Here is a 20,273-nt window from a genome sequence, read left to right on the forward strand (position 1 = left end):
GGACAAACCAGTAGGTTTTTCCTAGAAACCCCCTTCAATCTTCGACTCAGCTAGATCCTCGATCGTTCCACTGCAAACCACAGCTAGATCCTTGATCGTACCACTGAACGTTATCTCAATGCTTCTTTAATCCAAAGAACAAGAATTGTTATGTGTAAATGTTCTTGAAGAAAAGTGATTGAGAAGATGAAGAAGATGAAGTCTCTTTCAGGTTTCTATGTGCTCACAAACAATTGCTCCAACACTGCTTTTGATCTGTGTTCAATTGTTTTCCCTCAATGAATTCGTCACTTTCATCTGCTTTTGAAACCCGTTCTTATATTCTGCAAAAACAGTTGCTGTTATGACTTAAAACAACTTTGTGTATTGATGCATGGGAGTGTGTATCGATACATACTGTAAGTTGTGTGAATATTTGGTGAAATCAATTACTCATGTATCGATGCATAAGTCGTGTGTATCGATGCATGTGATTTTTACACTGATATGTATCGATGCTTAATGCTCATGTATTGATGCACAGGCAGTCTCAAGTAGTCCTGTATCGATGCAGGAATCGTGTGTATCGATACATAGAGTTTTTGGCCTTCCATGTATTGATGCATGGCTCGTATGCATCGATGCATACTGAACAGAAATTGTTTTGTGATTAATCACAGGTTACATGTATCGATGCAAAGGCTCATGTATTGATACATACTGATATAAAATGCATTTTAATAGTTATTTTAAGGGAATTTTCAATGTAGATTTATATGTATGTTTATGCAACAGTAAAGTGGGATGAAGGACAAAGTAAGAACACAAATATATCATGTAATGCAATGCACAACTAATTTGGATGATGATCACACAATTTGCTATCATTAAAAGTTAATTCAAGTTAAAGAATTCTTTCACACCACTTTATAGAATCCTTGAAGATTTCTTTGAAATCGAGCTATTGTTCAATTTCTGTTTGTGAACAAGAACTCCAAGGATTCATTGCCATTTTCATTTCATTCAACTCTTGTAAGCAAGAGGAAGAGGAACTAAGTTGAATTTCCTCAAGAATCGAGCTCCAAAGCATCTGACAGAAGGTGATTTTTCTCAAACTTCTCTTCTTCGATTATCTCTCATTTCTTAAGATCTTGGCTCAATTATGGATGACTAAAGTCCTAACAATGTGGGAAATATTCTTGAGTTGTTTTGAGGTTCTATCGAAGCAACTCAGGTTTGACACTCAAAATTTCAACTCCACTTTTCTGATTATAGAGTGAGAGTTAGAAGAATTGGAGGTTATATTCGAATTCCTTGCATTTTTCTCTTTAAAAAGGTATATGATCCATTTATTTTTGGAACCTTTTTGGTTGACCAGTCCGACGAGGCTCGCCAGAGAAGATGACCGGAGATAGGGCTCCGGTGGTGTGTTGGCTTCTCCTCCACCCTCATATCTTCATCCCTTGCTTTAATCTGACCCATTCCTTTTAAGTACCAAGCGTGTACATGCGTTGACTGAAGCATTGGCGGAATGCGCGCGCATAGCCATCAGATTTTCCACCTTAATTAATGAGGGAGATCTGATGGCCTATGTTTTTTCTGACTTATTTTATTTTCCAAATTGATTTTTTAATTAGCATTTTATTCTAAAATTCATTATAATTTCCTTTTTAATACAAAAATTATGGGACGAACACCAAAAATTCACAAATAATTTCCTCTTCTCATTTTTTATTTAAATTTAATTTTTGGATGGAGTTTGATATTTTTAGTGAATTTTGTGATTTTTGATTTGTTTTAATTGATTTTTAAATACTTCTGACTTTCGAAAAATGGAAAAAAGATTAGTCAATGGTCCTTTAACCTTGTTTTACTTATGATAAATCCCTTGGCCATTTCTTTGGTGATTTGAAGGGGTTTTAGGTTTTTGACCTTTAAAAATTCATTTTCTTCATTTTAAAATTTATTTTAAATTGTTTTAATTACTTTAGTGTTTTGTTGAGCTATTGTATTGACTTTGTATTGACTCAACTTCTGTTTGGCCTTGGTGTTGGTTGAATTGGACCTTGATTTGGTCAATACCATTGGATTTAGGTGGTTAATGAAGTTTGAACTTCATCCCTCAAGATGAATGAATGGTATTGATCAAGTGAGTTTCATCCCTTGATCAATTTGGTATCCTTTTCACCTCATATCTCCATATTCATACCATTTCTTCCCCAATCATTTATTGACCAATGACTTCTCATAGATCAAATGCTAGTCGATTCATCAATGACCTTATGTCAGATGAATCAACATTAGCTTGATTGAGATAGGTTCATCCCATATTATTTGGTGTGTGGTATGATTTAGGAGCTTGGTCTTTATACCTTGTCTCTAGAATGCATTAACACTAATATTATTATTGACCGATCTTAGATAGTTGTGACTTCTACATAAGTCCAATTACGATTGCTTAACATAGCGCTAAATTTGTCTCGAAGGCAATTCTATTTTTGTAAATGAGATTGTAAGTCTCTTATTCCTCATGATATTGTGTGAAGATTTTACTCCTTTTCCATTTATGAGAGCTAGCATACTTTTTGATTTTATCCAAGTTTGAGCCCTTCTCCTGAATGATGTATATCTTCATATCTTCATGCTTGTGAGTGGATGGTTGAGCGTTCTCCAAAAAATGACTAAAACAATCTTTTCTTCTTCCACTAACACTCATTAACATCTATTTATATTGATTTTATTTTAGTGTCATTTACTTTAATGCAATTTAAATTCTTGCACTTTATCATTCATTGTCATTTACATTCATACAAATTGTTTATGTTTCAATCATTTTCACTTCGCTCACTTGAGCCATTATATTTTGTGCTTGTGATATATTTGCGTTTGTGATATTGCTTTGTTTGTGGTTTTAGGACTTTAAAACACTTAATAAAAACAAAAACCCTAAAAAACACATTGGTGGACTGTTGGATCTCTGTCTGTGACTTGATTTAGACCTATGGACTTAGAGTAGGCAACATCCCTGAACTATGGAAGAACTTGGCCAATGCCATTAATTTGAGACCATTTTTTGCCTAATGTCATTCATCTTATACAAGCTAGAGAGACTCCCTTAGGTTTATTTGATACACTCTTTCTCTGTGTCTAAGTTGTTATTTTGATCTTATTTATATTATTTGATGTTCTCTCTTTGAGTATGTTTCAAGGGACTTTTCATCTGATACATCTAATGGACATTGAAGATTGCTTGCTTTGGAGTGCTTGCTTGGATGTTTTGTTATCTTTTTTTGATACCATTGATCTCATTATTAATTTCTTGGATGATTATGGCTTTATTGCCCTCTCGAAAATCCAAAGGAAATGGATTTCTATCTGACATTATTGTCTTGTGGATGCTTCCCATGAGTTAGATATTTTCAACTCTAAACTTTTAAATCTTGTCTAGGATAGTCCCTTCATCTCTCCTTCTTCTTTAATTTCAAAATCTCCCTCTCGTTTTCAAAACTTCTTTGCTTGTGTTTTTCAACTTAGACTTGTTTGAATGAGTAGAAACCTTGTCCTTATGCCATTGATTTTCAAAATATTTTCTTAATCAAACTTGTGAATAGACTTAATCATATTGACCTTATTTTCAAAAAGACAAAAAAAACTAACAACCTCATCTAACCATTTTGGCCATTTTGTGCCTTTTTCCTTTTAAACTTTTCAAAAGAAAGCATTTAGATTTGAGTTATATTTGGTTGAGATATAATTCTCCCATTCCATATTATGTTGAGTGTAAGACATTCCATTTATTAGGGGTTAGTGGCATACTTGTTGATTTAATCCCTCTTATTGATGTAAAGCCCTCATTATAGGTGGATGTTTGGTTGAGTATTCTCCCATTGATAACAAAAGATCTTTAAGTTTTTGTTAAAACCAATCCACCCATATTTGAAATTTTTACCATGAACTATGAGGTTTCGAACCCTCATTTTTATGTTGGTATGTAGGCATAAGACCAAAAGTATTATCAAACACAAAAATGTAAATAATGAATTCTTTTCTCATCCCCTCATTCTATTTTTTAGCAAACATCTCTTTCAACCAAACCACTTACACACAATGTGAAGATCCCGATGAAGTTCAAAGTCCCTGACTTTGAAAAGTATAAGGGAAACACTTGTCCACTAAGCCACCTTATTATGTATGCCAGAAAAATGTCGACTCAAACTGATAATGACCAGCTGTTGATCCACTACTTTCAAGACAGTTTGACTGGTGTTGCTCTAAGATGGTATATGGGATTGGATAGTGCAAGTATCCGTACTTTCAGCGATTTGGATGAAGATTTTATGAAGTAGCACAAGTACATTGTTGATATGGCGCCTGATAGAGACCAATTGAGGTCTATTTCTCAGAAAGAGAAAGATACGTTTAAAGAGTATGCCCAAAGGTGGAGGGAACTTACTGCCTAGATTAATCTGCCATTGGAAGAGAAAGAGATGACAAAGATTTTCCTGAAGACCATGAGTTTGTTTTATTATGAACGTATGATAGCCAGTGCCCCTAGTGACTTTACTGAAATGATAAACTTGGGGATGAAGCTAGAGGAGGGAGTCCGTGAAAGACGTCTTTATAAGGAAGAAGTGTTGTCCAGTACGAAATACGGTGGTAGTTTCTCCAAGAGAAATGAGGGGGAAACTAATTCAGTATCTTTGGGGAGGCAGAGGAGGCCTCACGTCAGAAGGATTTCTCAACCACGTCAGCATCAACATCAAGTTTCTTCAGTGATTCCCGTGTTTTCCAATAATTCTAACAATCAATCTATTCCGATTCAACAACAACAGTGTCCACAACAACCGCAACAAAGAACCAACTACAACAACAATAATCAACAACAAAATTTTGAGAGGAAGAAGGTCTCTTTCAACCCTATTCCTATGTCTTACACTGAATTATATCCATCTTTGGTTCTCAAGAACCTACTCCAACCAAGAAATCCACCCCAAATTCCTGAGCCACTTCCATGGAGGTTCAAACCTGAACTCTGTTGTGCCTTTCCTCATGGATCCCCTGGCCACGACATTGAGAGTTTCTACCCGTTGAAGTACGAAGTACAAAAGCTTGTGAAGAGTGGGATGGTGTCCTTTGAGGACCGTGCGCCTAATGTGAAAGCCAATCCATTTCCTACTCATGGTAATGCTACTGTCAACATGGTGGATGGTTGTCAAGGTAATTTCCGAGTTTTTGATGTACGACTTATCTGTAGGTCATTGGTGGAGATGCATAGAACTCTGTGTTTGATCAGTGATTGTGAGCACGACCATGATGGTTGTGCAATCTGTAGTGTGAACCCCTGTGGGTGTATGATTGTCAAGAGAGATATCCAGAAGTTGATGGATGAGAATGTAATCCAAACTCAACAGTCTAGGGATATAGATGATGTCAATGTAATTGTGCCAGTGTTCAAGACCCCTGAGCGGGTAGTAATCCAGATTGATAGCAGCTACAACAACAATGTTAATAGATCGGTATCACCGTTGGTAATACGGTTAACGAGGCTTGTCCCATATGCATCCGATAAAGTTGTGCCTTATCAATGTAATGCCACAATGATAGAGAATGGTCAAGAAATTCCGTTACCCGTAGCAAATTATATGGTGAATATAGCTGATATTGCAAATGTGACTCGTAGTGGTCGTGTCTTCGGTCTGGTCTTTACGAAGGAGGTAGAGGATGTTTCGATCAGCAAGAAGGTGGATATGTCAGTGGTAAACCTAGTTAGTTCTCCAGTATGTCAGTATGGTGAATCCAGCAAGCTGAAGACTAATGATGATAATGAAGTTTTGAGGTTGATAAAAAGAAGCAACTTTAATATGGTGGAGCAGTTGCTCCAAACCCCATCAAAGATTTCGGTGATGTCTCTATTGATGAATTCCGAGGCACACAGAGAAGCGTTGCAGAAAGTGCTAGAGCAAGCCTATGTTGAACACAATGTTATTGTGGATCAGTTTGCCCACATTGTTTCCAACATCACTTCTTGCAATAATTTGAGTTTTTGTGACGAAGAGCTTCCTGAGGAAGGTAGAAACCACAACCTAGCACTTCAAATTTCGATGAATTGCAAGGAGGACGCGTTGTCCAATGTGTTGGTGGACACCGGGTCATCTCTAAATGTGCTCCTGAAATCAACTTTGTCCAAACTTTCCTATCAAGGTGCCTTTAGGAGGTATAATGGCGTGATTGTCAAGGCGTTTGATGGTTCTCGTAAAACCCTCATTGGTGAAGTGGACCTTCCAGTCAAGATAGATCCGAGTGATTTTCAGATTACTTTACAAGTAATGGATATACACCCGACATATAGTTGTTTATTGGGAAGGCCATGGATTCATGAAGCAGAAGCTGTGACATCTACTCTACACCAGAAGCTTAAATTTGAGAAGAACGGAAAGCTTGTCGTTCTTGGAGGAGAGAAGACACTTTTAGTGAGTCACCTGTCACCCTTTTCTTATGTTGAAGCTGAGGAGGAGGTTGGAACTCCGTTCCAAGCCTTGTCTATTGCTGAAGTGAAGAAAACTAGGGCACCCGTGTCTTCTTTGATGGATGCTCAGAAAGCTATTGAGACTGGCACCGTTGATCAGTGGGGTCGTATGATAGAGATCGTTGAGAACAAGAATAGGGCCGGATTGGGATTTCAACCAGGGTCGTTCAACGTCAAAGCTGAAGATGTGCAACCGAGTTTCCGTAGTGGAGGGCTCATTCATGGTAATGATCAATACTCAGCTGCTATGATTGAGGATGGAGACGATGAAGAAGAAGCTTGCCCCAACTTTGTGACGCATGGCCAGACTTGCAACAATTAGGTTGCTATTGATGTTCCTACTATTATTCATCGCTCCAAGTAATTTTTTTTCATTTTTTTAAGAAAAAAATCCTTCTCCTATGCCTAAGGGAGAAGTGAACATTGTTAGGCATTTCAATTATCATCAATAAAATACAATTTTATTCATCCACATCTATGGTGTTTTTTTTTACTTTTTGCTTTTCTGAAAATGGTAATCACAAAAAACATAAATAAATAATAATCTTCAATCTGCATAATATTTGGTCACAATTCACTTATTTGAAATCAAAATATCAAATCATTATGCAGGTTGGTTCCCAAACCCATTGAATACAATGATCCTACTCCATCTCCAAACTTCGATTTCCCTGTGTTTGAGGTCAAGGAAGAAACTAATGATGAAGAAGTATCTGATGAATTATCTCGTTTACTTGAGCATGAGGAAAAAGCCATTCATCCATTTGAAGAGAAGATTGAACTAGTCAACTTGGGTTCCAAAGATTACGTGAAGGAAGTCAAGATTGGGTCTCAACTGTGTCTAGAGGCTAAGAAGGGGTTGATTGATCTTCTTTGAGAATATTCTGATGTGTTTGCTTGTTCCTATCAAGACATGCCTGGTTTGGATTATGAAATTGTGGAGCATAGATTACCGTTGAAGCCAGAATTCCCGTCGATCAAGCAGAAGTTGAGGAGAACTCATTCTGATATGGCAGTGAAGATCAAAGAGGAAGTGCAGAAACAAATTGATGCTGGTTTTCTTGTAACCTCTGAATATCCGTAGTGGGTGGCCAATATTGTGCCTATTCTGAAGAAAGATGGAAAAGTCTGTATGTGTGTTGATTATAGATATTTGAACAAAGCTAGTCTGAAAGATGATTTTTCTCTACCACACATTGATATGTTGGTAGGCAATACAACTAAATTCAGAGTATTTTCATTTATGGACGGATTTTCCGGTTATAATCAAATCAAGATGGAACCCGAAGATATGGAGAAGACCACATTCATTACGCCTTGGGGAATATTCTGTAATAGAGTGATGCCTTTCGGTTTAAAGAATGCTGGTGCAACATACTAGAGAGCTATGACTACTATTTTTCATGATATGATGCATAACGAAATTGAAGCCTATGTTGATGTTATGATTGCTAAATCAGGTGATGAAGAAGAACATGTTGAGCATTTGTTGAAGTTATTCCAGCGTTTAAGGAAGTACAAACTCCACTTGAATCCCAATAAGTATACTTTTGGTGTTCGTTCTGGTAAGTTGTTGGGCTTTTATTGTCAGTGAGAAGGGTATTGAAGTTGATCCTTCCAAGGTCAAAGGAATACAAGAAATGCCTGCGCCCAAAACTGAGAAGCAAGTTAGAGGTTTTTTGGGTCGCTTGAATTATATCTCAAGATTCATATCACATATGACTGCCACTTGTGTGCCTATATTCAAGCTTCTTCGGAAAGATCAATCTTGTGATTGGACCAAGGATTTCCATAAAACTTTTGACAATATCAAAGAGTATCTGCTTGAGCCTTCGATTATGTCTCTGCCTGTTAAAGCAAGACCCTTGATCATGTATCTGACTGTGCTTGATGAGAGTATGGGTTGTGTTCTTGGTCGGTGTAACACCTCAAAATTTGCCCTCCTCTCTTGGGACTAGCATTAACATATTACATACATTTTTAGGTCATTAGGCATTGCATGTTGCATATCATGTGGTTACATTGTGCAAGCTATCTTCCCAAGTCTTTGTTGGAAGATGAGAAAGTCAAAGTGCAAGCCTAGGGTTTATTGACTGATCATTGGCCATCTGAGGATTGGGCTGTGAATTAGGGTTTTGTGATTCTCCAAGGATATTGGATTTCATCTTGATTGAAGTGATACATCATCATCATCAGGGTTGGATTTCATCAAGTGATTGGGGCTGATTCCTTGAGATTAGTGTTTTGACCACTGGTCAACCCTAATCAGTTGCATTGGGCCAATCAGGGCATGGTCAGGAGAGGGGGTTTGTGATGGTTATGGGGTTCATTATATGATTATATGGAGATTATTGAGGCTAGGGTTTCACCCTTGAGCCATGTCATCAGGAGATTGGAGCTTAACTTGATCAATGCATGGCCAAATTCATCTATCAGTTGAAAAAGTCAACTGTGGTCAACTGTACATGATTTGATGGATTTGGAGGTGGAAATGAGTTGGATACACTTCATTCATGTTGGAACAAGTGTTATATGACATTTCAAAGCTTAAGAATGAAGAAAATCAAGTCAGGACAAAAACTGCCAAAAATAGAAAGTGACTTGTAATTGAAGTTTCCAAAAATGGAAAGTTTTTAACCTCAAAATTACATGTCCAAGGAAGCTTCAAATGAAAATTTGTTCAACATGAAAGTTGTAGATCTTGGTCTCACCTTTCCAAAAAGTCCAAGAACTTGAAAATCCCATGTATGGTTGTCAAGTTATGGCTCAGTGAATTTCAAAAATGACCCATAATCAGGAGGCCATAATTTCCACATGGATTGTCCAAATTGGAAGTTCTTTATATGCACAAACTCCATTTGACATGTACTTTCATGGTGCATAATTGGATTTTCTCAAAAATGGTCAATGCAAAAAGTCAAATTTCAACTGGACAGTTAAATGGACCAGGGGCAAAATTGTCCAACTTGTGAAATAATTGGAATTTTTGAGTGGGGATTTTTGCTACACCTCACAAATGGTATTTGAAACTTGTTGGAATGTTCATTACATGCCTAGGCCTTGTGGTTTGGAAAATAGCTTTTGGAATGAAAGTGGAAAATTGGACAATTAGACATCACATAGTGAATTTCCAAAATACTCATCCAATGAAGGTGAAACAAGTTGCAACAGCTCACACATGTCATTTTGAGAGTGTGTGAGCTGTCCATGAGGTGGCAATGAGCTGGCATGGGAAGTTCCAATTTTGCCCTTACTTTGAATTAGCCATTTCACTAATCATTTCCATTTGGCTAATTAGATGGTTTAAGCATGGATTAAGCAAGCATATATAATCTTAATCATCATTTAATCATAACAGAAAAACACATTTCCCAAAATCAGATCTCAAATTCTTGAAATTCTCTCAAATTCTCAAGAACACCAAAACCAAAAATTGACAAGAACTTCCTCAATTCTTGATCAACTTTCGAAATTCTTCTTGCTGCAAACTTCATTCATCATCTACCTCATCTGTTTGTGAAGATTCATCTCAAATTCACCACCATTCACGACTGTTCAAGCAAGGTCCTTCCATGGTGAAATCGAATTCCTCCTTCTAGAAGCCATTGCCATTGATCCTGAGTGTTCCAGGCTACTCCTTGAAGCTTGTTCTTCGACTGTTTCGCATCACAACACCTTGAAAGCTCCGATTCCAACATTGCCTTCAAATCAAGGTTAGAACTCGAGTCTAATGATTTGGCCAGTGATTATGTGCGTTTTGTAGCTTGTTTATCATAGATCGTAGTGATGTGATTAGTTTAGGAATTGATGAACTATAGGTTGAGAAATCTGAACTCGAAGCTTTGAATGTGAAACTTTAGTCGATCGATCCGTGAGATTTAGGAACTTGTAGGTTAAATCATAGACATAATTGAGATCCTGAGAGTGAGACCTTTCCAACGGTTATTCATTTGTGAGATTTGATTGAGTTTTGAGCGAAATCGATTTTGAGATGAAGAACATTCATGTTGTTCTTAAATTCTGGAAAATCCGCTGCTGTTGTTCATCTGCTCGCTGCCAATTTTCAAATCGCGCTTCCCGCCGAGCCGAGCGAATCACCATGCGCCACCTCGTTAATTGCTAACGCCGCGTTTTGGACTGGCTAATGATAATTACCGGTCTGCCATTGAACACTTAATTTAATTAACTTAATTCCAAATAATTATTAGAAAAATCATAAACACATTAAAAAATTCATAAAAAATGTTTAAATGATCAGAAAAATGTGTGGTTTTTTTTGTTGACTTCCTAATTGACTGTAGAATTTTATTGACCTATTGATTGAAGTTGTGCATGGTGAAAATTGTGTTTGACTTAGGGTTGATTAACATGTGATATATTTTGGTACACTTTGCCATATCCATTGTGAAATTCTCATGGTTACAAAGAAATGCTTGAAATTTTTTGTGGTAATTGTATACTGGCTGATGTTTATTTACATGTAAATTTCATGAATTTTGGATTCCTGGTGTTTGAGTTATAAATTTTGGAATCTAGGTGTGACAATTTGTGTCACACCTCATTATGTCAACTTGCTGGATTTATTTGAATGTCTTAGGCTTGTTAGAATGATGTGAAATTTTGCAGGGGTGTTCATTAACATGTTAAGAAGCTATGTGAATTTTTGTGGAATTTTATGTGGCATTTTCAAATTGATTGCTATTTTTCATCTCTGTTGGTCAATTGTGCAAGCTTGTGTGACATAGGTTGGTAGATCTTATGTGAAATGCTCATATGGTATTGAATGAACATGAAATTTGGCTTGCTGGTTATAGACACATGATAGAACATGATGCTTTTGGTCCCAGTCATTTCTTTATTGTTTTCATTGAATTATGAATTTTTGAAGTGAATGCATGTGTTGATGTTGTGATTTGGAGCATGTAATTGTGTCTGTTTTTGTTGATTTTCATTGACATGGTTTGCTTTGTCCAATTAAGCTAAAATTTGACATGCTAGACCTAGGATATGTCCTGTTTAGGTATAATTTATTTGAGATTTTTTGGATTTGTTTTGATATGGATTTGAATGCAATAGTTCTGTTTGGATGTTTGGTGTTCCATTTGAACTAGTTTGACTTGTTTTATGCATAAAATGAACATGGTGAATGATATGGACATGGGATTAATTGTGTTGGCTTTTGTTTGACATTAATTTGAGTTTGGTTGGATATACCTTGCTGTTTAGGAATTTTTCTTGCCTTTGGACCCTAGGCTTGGCCTAGTGGTCTAGTTTCTAACATTTGATTGATTTTTCAGGATGAAAAGGTGCAATGTTTATGGAGAATGATCCAAGTCAATTCAATTGATGTTGTTTGATGTTTGTACACTAACATAACTTCGTTTTGTAGGTTGTGAAGTTGGGGCTTGAGCTCATAGCTTGCCTTTGTTGTGCATTAGTTTGTATAGTCTGACTGATTAATATTTGCTGTTTATTTTTGTCTGTCTGAGTACTAACTGTGTTTGACTGTTTCCAGGTACTTTTAGTTGCTCAGTTCCTTGTGAACTTTTGCTTTGCTTTGCTTAAGGAACTTGCATTGAGGTATAACTTCCTAACTTCATGTAGTCTGGAGACCCGGTCTGTTATTTGACCGGGCAAACTGTCTGAAGTCCTCCTTAAGAGGCGATGATTGTGATTGTTTAATTTTGTGCCTAAGCAGGTGAAGTCCTTAATCAAGGCAATTGGTGGAAGGTAGGGATATGCAATCTATCCCCCACTATTCAGTTGAGTCTTCTCCTTGCTCCCATTACATGGTTGTAGCATTGAGATCCTAGCCCAAGATCCTGTGCAGTGCACATTGTGCCAGAGTCTCTGAGTATAGAAGGGTTCCCCCATTCTGGACCCATGCTCATTTGTCAGAAGCTCTCCCTGGTCAGGGATAAGAGCTGTGAGGTCTGATCCTCACTTCACCTCTCATCTGCTTCACCTTAGCCTCGTAATGGCAAGGTTAAGAGCAAACCCAGCCCGTACAGACGACTCGCTTCGGCAGTCAAACCTATTGTGTGAGCCACTTGTTTGGTTATAGTGCGTGCTATGTGGATATCTGTTTGAGATGCTTGTTCTCATTTGATGTATGCTTGAATTATTTTGTATGCTTGTATGCTTGCTTCTTTCCTGGATAGGAGTAGTTTGCTTATGCAAGTAGGATAGAAAACTGAACTTAGGGTAACGATGCATGACAACACTAGGCTCGAGTCCAGCTCCCTAGTAGTGTGTCTTTCCCTGGTTTCTGGTTAGCAATTCAGTCCCTTTCAGGGGAACTACATCGCCCTGATCCTCGTTCCAGACGAGGTATGTAGGCAGGGGGTCGTGCGAGACCTCTCCGGGCAACCTTTTTCTTTTTTGTGTGTGTTTACTTGTTATCTGGTTATGTTTTGGCTCGGATGCCGACGTAAGTCCAGGAAGTGGCTGTCGGGCTCCACGTTTGCCGTGTTGTGCGCGTTTTGGTTCGGATGCTGACGTAATTCCATCGAGTGGTCGTCGGGCTCCATGTTTGCCATCAGTTTGTATGTTTTGTGTTGTTTGGCGTGCGTAAGCCGAACTATAGTGGCTCTGATTCTCACGTCCAGATGAGATATGTAGGCATAGGATGCGATGTCCTATCGAGCTCCCTTCTCCTAACCCCACCTGCGTTTCCTGTGTGTGTGTGTGATGTTTAGCAACCTATTCTTTATTTTAGAACGTGGATCCCGTCGAGTACGACGGACGTGAGGGGTGCTAATACCTTCCCCTTGCGTAACCGACTCCCTTACCCTTTCTCTTTGGTCGCGAGACCATTTCCTTTCCAGGTTTCTCTGAGCGTTTCCTTTCCCTATCTTGGGATAAATAACGCGCAGTGGCGGCTCTGTGTTGTGTTTTTATTTGAGTCTCGCCGGTTGATTTTTCGCAGGATGCGACAGCTGGCGACTCTGCTGGGGACTTCTCTGATGTAGACCTGTGCTGGTCCATCTTCCCTAAGCGAGTCTCTCCTAGCGTTCTAGGATTAGTTTAGGTTGCTTGTTGTGTGATTTATTGCATTTATTATTCTAACCAGTGTGTATCTATACTTGCATTAATATTTGCATGCATCATACTATCATGTTGTTGCCGTCCTCTGTGCAGGTGGTTCCTCTGTGTGGGGTGGGTGTTCTGAGTGGGGCTAAAACCCAGGCCCGAGTATACACCTAGGATTAGTGTGGTCTCATGTTGCCTCTTTCATGTTAAGTCAACATGTGCCTGGCGGCGTGATGTACCACAAGTCGGACGAGGCTCATTTGGTAGTGCTCATCTCTGTGGATATTCCGCTTTGTTTGAGTTACTCCATCTGAGTTATTGACTCTGGTGACCGATCATTTCCCGGATCTTTGGTTTAGACGGTCTTAAGGGAGCTACAATGGCACACCTGAAAGGGCAAACCCATTGAGTATCTCTGCCCGATTGTCGAGACTATTGTCCGCCTTAGGATGACCTGATTAGAATTTACCTGTGAGGGGAGGGTGATTCTTTCAGATGCATGTTCAGATGGTGACTCAGATGGTGACTTTTGTTCCGTGGATCTTATTTATAAGTCGGATTTATGGTCATTTATTGACGTGACGCCGGAGTGCTGTCCGTGATTTATCAGTGGGGATCCGTTTATTTCAGGATTCCCTGGGCCGAGATGTTTATCAGTGGGGATCCGTTTATTTCTGGATTCCCCGGGCCGATTCAGATGGTCGCGAATGTCTGCTCAGAGATTGATGATGATGATGTATCTTTCTTCCGTTTATTTCGGAACCCGTGGGTCAGATTTGTGATGGTACATTCCTCAGATGGTTATGATCAGTCCAGAGATCAGATTCAGTGCAGATTATCAGATGGCTTGGAGGATGGCAACGCATTGCATTCATTCATCAGCATCATTACATCTTGCATTAATTGCATCTAACACATGTTTATCCATATGCAGGGACATTTTTTATTGATATCCTGGTTGAGAGACTTTCTTTGCTCAGAGATGAGGACCGGTCTGAAAGACAACATTGCCTACAGTTTCTTCGATCCAGAGATTGGTGTGCTGAAGGAGATGATAGCATTGATTACACCCAACCATGTGGGGATGTTCAGAGAGTCATACGGTAGTATCCTGAAGATAGTGTTCAGACTCACTGACAGTGATAGGAGTGCCATTCATACTCTTCTCCAGTTCTATGACCCGGGGCTGAGGTGCTTTGTGTTTCCAGACTATCTGTTGGGACCTCTGATGGAGGATTATGTTAGCATCCTGGGTATTCAGATCCGAGATCAGATTCCTTTTCATGTCACCAGAGCAGAGCCAGATGTCCTTGGAATTTCACGTGCTCTTTATTTGTGTCCGGAAATGGTCAAGGAAGGATTGAAGGAAAAGGGGAAGCTACCCGGGTTTCATTTGAGTTTCTTGGAGGCTAATGCCAAGGAACATGCTGCTATGGGTAACTGGAAGACGGTTTGTGCTCTGATTGCTGTGAGCATTTATGGGATTGTTCTGTTTCCTAATCAGAAGAATTTTGTGGACCATAATGCTATCAGATTGTTTATACAGAGAAACCCTATTCCCACTCTGATCGGAGATGTTTACTACTCAGTGCATAACAGGAATGAGAAGAGACGTGGTGGTTTGATCAGATGCTGTTCTCAGTTGCTCTTTAAGTGGTTCATGGGGTATTTGCCTTCTCGAGGTGCCTTTGCTCAGATTGATCCTTCGGTCAAGTGGTCCTTCAGGTTGATGGGTCTGCGGGCTGATGATATTGCTTGGACTCATAATGGTTTGGCTGGTCGAGACTTTATATGCAGTTGTGGGAGTTTACCTAATGTGCCTTTGGTGGGAGTTCAGGGTTGCATTAATTACAACCCGACGATTCTCAGGAGACAGATGGGGTTTGCTGTAGAGGGTCCTCCTCTCGGGCGAGAGATTCAGGAGTCCCTCTATTTCCCGATCGATGGTAACCAGACCAAGCTGAGGCAGGTATTGGATGAGTGGCAAAATATCCAGAGGAAGGGTAAGGTCCCTTATGGTAAAGTCAACAGTCGGTATTTTCCACTATTCGAAGATTGGTTGCGGAAAAGAATCGAGGTTACACATTTACCATTTCCTGGAGGTGATCCTGTGTGTCCTAGGATCGAGGGACCAAGTTCTTCTGTCAGTATGGAAGAATTCCTTGAGATGAAGAGGGCCAGAGATCAGCTACTTGCAGAGAAAGTTGAGTTGGAGAGAAGTGTTCCTCGGTTTCAGGCAGCTAATCAAGAGATCAAAGTGAAGATGGAAGATCAAGACAAGCGACATGCCTTGGAAGCCAAACGCTTTGAGATGGATACGGCCTACTATGGGAAGATCAACCAAGCTTTAGCATCATCCAACAGGGAGCACGACATCACCAAGGAGAAGCTGTTCAGAGCGTCACAGGTCATTGAGGATGAGAAGAGGAGGCAAGTCCTTGTCCGAGATCAGAGGGATGCTAGAGCTCGAGTTCTGGCTGCAGAGTGGGAAGCGGAGAAAGCAAAGATCAGGGCTGAGAGAGATCACTACATGGCTGAGAGAGATCACTACTTCAGGCAGATGAAGATTCATCAGAAGGAAGTTGGAAGACTACAACAGGAGAACACCGAGCTCAGGTTCGCCGCAGAGTTCGCGAGGATGGAAGATGAGATAGGGCCATCTGTGGGACCCTCATCCAGTTAGATCTTTCATTTGTATTGGATTACCGTCAGGCTTGTTGACGGAATTCACTTGCTTGTATTTCTTTCCTGATTTCGGAGGATTGTATTTGAATTTTATTTGACTTGATGTATGACTATGGCACTGATTGTGCGCTTTTGGTTATGTGATGATTCTTTTCATTCAGTATTTGATCTTCAAGCTTTATTTGCTTTACCGTATGCACTCACACAAGCACACACATGGTTGGGGGTATCATGCTGAATCACATATCTCCGATCTGCACGATGAATCCGATGCTGAATATCAGAATATTGATGCCGGATTATTATCTGTCTCAGTGATGCCAGGATCGAGAGATAAAGTGTCCTTCATATGGATAGACACTGCATCCATGCATTGATCATAATAACTGTGCTTTATTTTGCAGGTGTTCGTTACTAACGTGCTTGATTGTGACAGGAATCATTGCTCGCGCTCGAAGAACAGTACCCTTGCACTCAACACGCCCTCACAGATATTATACCAGAAGAAATACTCCCAGACTCATGGAACTTCCCAGCGTAGATATGCTTGAGCTAAAAGATAAAATGAACGAGCTGATCAACATAATGCAAGGTTTCGCAGTTGGTCAGAAAGCGTTAGCAGACAAAGTCGAGAAGCTCGAGCGGGCTTCTGCAGCAAACAGTGGGGTTAACCTGGATGGAGTCTCCAACCAGGAGCAGGGATCTCGAGACGGCGGAAAGAGGACGACTGTGGGTCTCGTGAATAATGCTGGTGGTCTTGGTGGTGCGGGTGGCCAACCGGGTCAGAATCAGAAGGATAATTTTGTGCCTCCGTTCTACGGGTTCGATGAAGACCAGGAGGAAGACAGAGAGGCTGATCAGTTCTCGATGCAGAACGAGCCGTTTGTTCCTTATAATGCTCCACCTCGGAACAAAGAGATTCAGCTGCTGGCTGAGAAAATCAAGGTGTTGGAGAGTTATGCCACTCCTGGAGTGGTGAATATGTCTAACATGGGGCTGGTAGAGGGGATTGTGATCCCACAGAAATTCAAAGCACCTACTTTTAACAGATATAACGGGAGTTCTTGTCCAGAGACGCACTTACAAGCTTTCGTCCGCAAGATCTCTGCGTACACGGCAGATCAGAAGTTGTGGATGTACTTCTTCCAGGACAGCCTGTCCGGAGGCTCCCTGGAGTGGTATACCAAGCTGAAATCTTCCGATATAAAGAGTTGGCAGGATCTTGGAGATGCTTTCTTCAAGCAGTACCAGTTCAACGCTGACATGGCTCCGAGCCGTACCCAGCTGCAGGGTATGTCTCAGAAAAATAATGAAGGATTTAAGGAGTATGCTCAGCGGTGGAGAGAACTGGCTGCGAGAGTGCAACCTCCTCTTGTTGATAGAGAAATGTCTGACTTGTTCATGGGGACCCTGCAGGGGCCGTTTGCGGAAAGGATGGTGGGTTGTCCTGTCACCAATTTCTCTGACATTGTGGTGGCAGGGGAAAGAATTGAAAGTTGGTTGAAGCTGGGTAAGATCCAGGGTACTGCTTCTGCGTCTTCTTCCGGTTCAAAGAAGCCATTCGGTAATAATGGTGGGCAGAGGAAAAAGGAAGGAGACACAAGCGCTGTTTATACTCAACATAGACCCAGTAGGGACCGTTACTTCCAGCACACTGCTGCGGTAACTATACCTGCCGAGCCTCAACCTGCACCGCAACAGCAACAGCACCAGAGACAACCGTTTCAACAGAGGCAGCAAAGGGCTGGTTATCAGGTCAGGGGCAGAGCTGTGGATCGTCAATTTGATAGGCCTTCGGTGACCTATGCTTTCTTGTTCAAGAAGTTGCAGGATTTGGGGCTAGTGCAAACCAGAACTCTGGCACCTTTGAGACCTGATCAAAGGCCAGCCAGCTATGACGAGAACGCCAAGTGTGAATTCCACTCAGGTGCGCCTGGGCATAATATTGAGAACTGTAAAGCTTTTAAGCACACAGTTCAAGATTTAGTGGATTCAAAGGCAATTAATTTTGCTCCATCTCCCAACGTCAATGCAAATCCCATGCCCGCGCATGGTCAGAGGGGGGTGAATGCCATCTCCGAGGAGAATAGAGTTGGGCTGTCTGATGTGAGTCAGTTGAAGACGCCTCTGGCTGAGGTCAAGAGGCAGTTGTTGAAGAATGGGGTTTACCCGGGCTGTGGTGTTGATTGTGTTGGATGTCGGGTTGTTCAGAACGGTTGCGAGCTTCTGAGGAAGTGTGTCCAAGGGCTGATGGACGAAGGGGTTATTATGATTGAGAGGGCTGAAGAAGGGATAGAGGAGGTCTCCACCATAACAATTTATTATGATCCGGTGGATTTGTCAAACCTTAGCGAGGAGGCTCCAGTTACCATCACGGTACCTGGGCCGATTCCCTATGACAAAGATGATGCCGTGCCATGGCATTATGGTGGGGAGGTGTATTGCAACGGGGAGAAGTTGGAGGAACAATCTGCAAGTGAAACCACCGTGCTAAAGGTGGATAATGCCGGTCCCAGCGGTTTCACTCGCAGTGGGAGGCTGTTTGCTCCTGATGCGTTGAGAAGAGGTGAAGAGGAAAAAGATAAAAAAGAAAAGGCCGAGGCTTTAGCCAGGGCAAAGGGAAAGGCTGTGGTTGAGAATGGAGGTACTCCTGCGGTGACACCGGCGCCTGCGGGGTCGGACAACAAATTTGATGATGAAGCTGAAGAGTTCTTAAGAATCATCAAAAAGTCGGAGTACAAACTGGTCGATCATTTGCAGCAGACTCCGTCCAAGATCTCAATTCTTTCATTGCTGCTGAGCTCAGAGGGGCATAGGGAGGCCTTATTGAAAATTTTGAAGAAGGCGTATGTTCCTCAGGAGATCACTATTAATCAGCTGGAGACGGTCGTATCCAATGTGCATGCTAGCCATGGGTTGGGCTTTACGGATATGGACCTGACAGTAGATGGGAGGAATCACAACAGGGCACTACACATAGCAATGGAATGCAAAGGGGCCGTGCTTTCGCATGTGCTGGTGGATACCGGCTCCTCATTGAATGTGTTGCCAAAGAAAGCCTTGGCGAAGCTTAATTGTGATGGGCTGATTTTGACCCCGACTGATTTGATTGTGCAGGCTTTTGATGGGTCAAAACGGGCCGTATTTGGGGAGATTGAGCTGCCGGTGAAGATTGGACCTGAGGTGTTCAAGTCGACTTTCTACGTCATGGACATTCAGCCGGCATACAGTTGCCTGTTGGGTCGCCCATGGATTCATGCTGCGGGGGCAGTTACATCGACTTTGCATCAGAAGCTAAAGTATATCTGGGGAGGTCAGGTTGTCACCGTCTGTGGAGAGGAAGATATATTTGTCAGCCACCTGTCTTCATTCAAGTACGTGGAGATGGATGGTGAAATCTGGGAGACGCCTAGCCAGGCATTCGAAACCGTCAAGGTGGAGAATGCTCTGTTCGCTAAGCAGGAAGAGGAGAAACCATCCATCGCTTCATACAAGCAGGCTGCTGAAGTGGTCAAGAGTGGAGAGGCTCCTGGTTGGGGCAGAATGATGGAGGTTCCGGAGAAGAAGGACAGATTTGGGGTTGGATATCAACCGGGCCGAGGCTCAGGGCAAGGCAGAGGACGTCGTACGTCGGTAACCTTCACAAGCGCCGGAATGCTGGATCCGGATCACATCTGCATGCTGGGTGAAGACGCTGATAGTGACTGCGACATTGACCAATGGATAAAGCCGTGCGTACCAGGGATGGAAATCCGGAACTGGAAGGCCGAAGAGATCATCCGGGTCACTCTCCTTGAAGAGTAATATTTTTCTTGTTTTCATTTTTATTTGCATGAAATCCATACGTGTTGCCCGACACGTAATGGTCCATTGTAAGGGCCACCTCATGTTTAAATTTGCAAATTCGCATCATTAATAAAAGGATGTTTTTCAATCAAAAGCGGTGTTCCCTGTTTTTCATTTATTTTTGCAGTTTAAAATAAAAACAAATAAAAATGGCAATGTTTTCATTTTTCCTTTTGTTTTGTCACACCGGTTCTAAAGCAATGCA

At 41.0% G+C, this 20,273-nt stretch overlaps 1 pseudogene; it reads left to right on the plus strand.

The window, feature by feature from the left end:
- LOC127094812 (probable LRR receptor-like serine/threonine-protein kinase At1g53430) overlaps positions 1 to 20,273 on the plus strand; it is a 114,326-nt pseudogene that overhangs the window by 61,613 nt on the left and 32,440 nt on the right.

This window comes from Lathyrus oleraceus, chromosome 6, assembly GCF_024323335.1.
Source record: "Lathyrus oleraceus cultivar Zhongwan6 chromosome 6, CAAS_Psat_ZW6_1.0, whole genome shotgun sequence".
Taxonomy (NCBI): Eukaryota; Viridiplantae; Streptophyta; class Magnoliopsida; order Fabales; family Fabaceae; genus Lathyrus; species Lathyrus oleraceus.